General features: G+C 43.1%; 1 pseudogene; it reads right to left on the reverse strand.

Moving 5' to 3' along the window:
* Window positions 1-888: 888 nt before the first annotated feature.
* LOC131825995 (protein S100-A10-like) lies at window positions 889-1,451 on the reverse strand (annotated as a pseudogene).
* Window positions 1,452-4,398: the final 2,947 nt, after the last annotated feature.

Below are 4,398 nucleotides of genomic sequence, written 5' to 3' on the forward strand. Positions count from 1 at the left end.
CTACCCCTTTCACCATGAGGAGCAGGTTTCCCTGCAGACTGCTCAGGGGGTAAATCCATAGGATTGAAGCTAATCTGTGCTATCTCTTGCTGCTGACCTGCTCTTTGCACACCAATAGTGAAACGGTAGGAAACTACAACCGTCCTCACCATCTTGTTGACTGTTCCTTACACTCCTCTCTGAAGTAGGCTTTTTGAATCAAGGACAAGAGAAATTACCAAGTAACTTCTGTTTCATTTAATCTGCAGGTAAACATAGGGCCAGAGACCACTGTTTCCTCGGGGGCTTCCAATTAAAAAGGATTAAGAAAAAAATCCATGTCCTAAGCTTCCCCGATTTCTCAGCATCATCATTTTACTCCATCTAAGAACCTCAGCTGCCACCCTATCCTATAAATACCAGCTATATTTTGAGAAAGACTCAAATCAGACAACTGAAATCGCATTTACAAAGTCAGGTCAAAATAGCATAGCATCTGTACCCTAAACACTAGAGTCCCACTCTTCTGCTTTGTTCACTCCGGACTCCTGGTTGGACAACACTCCCCACTCTCTGCTCTATCAAATCATCCCTATCCTTTGAGGCATAGATGGTTCCCTTCCTCCATGAAAGAGTCTGTGGCCCATTGACCTCCTGATGCATTCCTCCCCTGGGATCCATTCATACCCAGAAATTCCAGGAGTCTCTTGAGGCACTTAGCATTGCTAGCTGTGCATACTCTGACTTCTGGGAGAGCTCAAGGCCCTTCTCCACCCATTTAGATCCTGGCAAGGTCCAAGCATACAATAAAGCAATGACACACAACTGAACCCCACTGCTGACGGAGCACAGGAGGGAGATATTTAGCTGGAGGGATAAAAATGAGGTGAGTGGTTTGCTTTTTTTTTTTTTTAACTAAAAAAAGGAATTTGTTTATTGAGGGCAAGAGGATGCAAACAATATAAAAATCAAAAACTTATCTGACTTTTCTTTCTCTGCTTCTCAAATGGGGGTTGGATTTTATTTGTACATTTTCTGAGGGTCCCCAACTGCCAATGGAATCCTTTATACAGGGGGAAGCTGTGGGACAGATTCTTTAAGAGACCCTTTGGGACAACTCTCATTGGGCAGGAATGGTGCTCAGTATCGCCTATTTCTTTCCCTTCTGCTTCATGTGTACTACAAAATAGTCATTGCATGCAATGGTGAGCCCTGCGATTAGCGAGAAGAAGCTCTGGAAGCCCACTTTGCCATCTCGGCACTGGTTGAGGTCCTTCATTATTTTGTCCATGGCCAGAGGGTCTTTCTAATTTTCCAAAAATCCAGGGAACTCCTTTTCCATGAGTACTCACAGGTCCTCTTTTGTTAAGTAGCCTTTATCACCAGCAAACTTGTGAAACGTGACCATCATGGTTTCCATGGCATGTTCCGTTTGAGATGGCATTTTGGTGAGGTCTGTTGAAACCTTGGCCCGAGGCAAAGCAGGGACCGAGTGGTTTGCTTTTAAAAGAATTTCCTTCCCTTGTGTGTGTGGTAAAAAATTATCAGGTCAATATTAGCAACTGGTACAACCTTGACCTGCCTCTAGAGTAAGTCCACACTGAAAGGGACATGGGGAGATTTGAGTGTAGTTTGGATAAGCAAGCAGAGATAGAGGAGACACTAGGTCTATAGGCAATAGGCATTCCTCTCCTGCAAGTCAAAGGACAATGTGGTAGCTATCTAGAACAGAGTTGCCAACTGAGGGAGAATCAAGGAGTCCTCAGTTCTGCTTCCAGGCCCCATCTCTTCTACCAAAAATCATATACTGCCTTGTACCATTAGTTGTATACTTTTGACTTTTTCCAGTTTTACAAATGGATTGGAAATTTCTTGAAAAGAATCTATTTCCCTAATATCCATTTGCCATACCTTCTATGTAGTACATGTGAAATGTTTGATGGCTTAAATAAGAAATGACTTCTTAATGAAAAGAAAATCATACTGAGAAAGAGAAACCTAACCAACAAATACAACATAAACTTTTATAAAGTTATGTAAATAGTGGATGTTAGCATCGTTGCCATACTAGGCTGGGAGCTCTAAGAAGAAAGGCACCATGCCTATGTTATTGACAAGTGTGCCTAACACCAATTATAGTTTAAAAATTATTTAAATGATTAGCAAGGAGTAACTCAAAAATTAATATTTTATCCCCTACGTTAGTTTTCTATGGCTGTTGTAACAAATTGCTGCTAATGTAGTGGCTAAAAACAACACAAATTTATTATCTTACCATTCTGTTTGTCAAAATTTTACTGAGCTAAAATCAAGACGTCAGGAGGGCTGTGTTCATTATGGAGGCCCAGTGAGAGAATCCATTTCCTTGTGTTTCCTAGTTCCTAAAGGTGTCTTATATTTGTTGTCTCATGGCCCCTTCCTCTGTCTTCAAAACCAGGTGAGCAACATCTTCACACATTTCTGGGCGTTCGGGGAGGCCATTATTCTACCTACTGTCCACCACCCAGAACGTGCATGCATGGACACACACACACACACACACACACGGCTATGTCATCATGTCAGGCATTTATGAAGCACCCTAGTGCTGAGGTGGAGGGTTTGGGGAGTATTTAGGCTTGTTCCCACCACAGAAGCAGTGAAAGAGCAAAGGCAAATCCTCCAGGGAAGCATGGGTACGTGCCTTCTCTCCCGCGCAGCAGTCCTAAGCAACAACCAGCCTCCTCATGGCCACTTACACTTGGGTTACAACTGCAAAGTTCATTGACAATTGAAAATGTAATAATCAAATCATTATTTATATGTGATAGACATTTAAGTGAAACTCTTTTGTAAAGAAAATAATCACTTTCAATTAATCTTTTTGAGTAAATAAAATTTTCATTCAAAGGATTACTTAAAATTGGAATGCATCCCCATTTGTTTTATGAAGCAGAGCTTCCTGAATCCCACTCAGAAAGTTACTGCTCCATGATTTCATAAGGCATTAGCCTCAACAAGGAAGAAATGTTGGGAATCCTCCACAAAAATTCTACTCTCTGTGATCTTGCTTGGAACAAAATAGAGAGGAGAGCAGAGGAGGGAAGAGTCCAGACAGGAGACAGAGATGTAAATTAAGATTTTCTTGGCAGGGTTCCCTAGGAAACAGATATGTAAGTGAAATGTGCATGCTGTTTTCTTGGGGGGGTGCAATGTATGAACAGCCAGAGTGAGGGGAAAGGACAGCAGAGTAGAAAACAGCAAATCGAAGGTGGACTTGTTCCTGTTGCCCATACCCTCAGCATAAAGTACATTCTGCTCACTTGCATGGACCATTTCCAAAAGAAACTGAAAGCAAACCAGACCCTGAGAGCCAGCTAGGAGAAGAAAGGAGAGAAACTTATCTGTAGGCTCATTCCTGTCTCCTGGCTCCCACGGGGCCAAGTTCACCCAAGTTGTATTAACTGGCACCCCCAGGAAGCCACTGGGAAGTCAGAGCTCACTCCTTAGGCATGGCCCTTTAACTCAATCCTGAAGCAGCAGAAAGGCCAGAGACCTACTGAATTTTGGTCAGCTCCAAATCCAAAGCCAACTGACCTCTTGTATCTAGGGCCACCTTTGCAGGAAAGACCCTGGTGGGAGCTCACTCTCTGGTGACAGCATGTAAGGCTTCACCAAACTAAAACAACTCATCCCCAGGGAAATTAGGCTGTGCCTCCACCTTGTCCCTTCTTGGCCACAGGGCCAAGACTCTGCATCCCCTAAACACTGTAACTGCTGTGGTTCTTGCTTCCATGAGTACAATGGTGGTCACAGCTGCCACACCACATTGTCATAGCCTTGCTTTGTGATGTGGAGGAGGGAAGCCTGAGGCCATGAGGCCAGCTGGCAGATGTCCAGAGAGCTCCTGCCACCAAGAAAGAAGAGGTATAACTCAGGGGAGTCTGAAGATTAGCAAATCAGAAAGGCACATAAAGTTGGACTTGATACAAACCGCGAGTACATGATATTTTTTATATAATACCAAATTATGATAAGGAGACTGAGTGCTTTGGGATTTCAAGGGAAGAAAAAGTCCCCTAGGCCAAGGACAAGGACATCGGAAAAGAAACAGCTCTCAGGCTAAGCCGTGAAAGAAAGATTATAACAATAACAACCACCATTTTGTGATCACATAAATGCTTCATACTCTTTCCATGAAATATTTCATTTAATCTCCTGCTCTGTCTGGGAGAGAGAAGCATTACTATTCTTTAACACAACTAAGGAAGCTGACACACTGTTTGGGAAAGGTCGTTCAAAGAGCCCAAACATGTGGGAGTGTAGACAATTCGTTAAGGAGAAAAGAAAAAGGTATTTTTAAGAGGTCAGTAACTCCCAAGCCCAGGACGGTCTTTAGAGCCAGGCTATAGGGTGGTGGGGCCATTATTCAGTGGCATT

This window comes from Mustela lutreola, chromosome 2 (assembly GCF_030435805.1).
Source record: "Mustela lutreola isolate mMusLut2 chromosome 2, mMusLut2.pri, whole genome shotgun sequence".
NCBI classification, from domain to species: Eukaryota; Metazoa; Chordata; class Mammalia; order Carnivora; family Mustelidae; genus Mustela; species Mustela lutreola.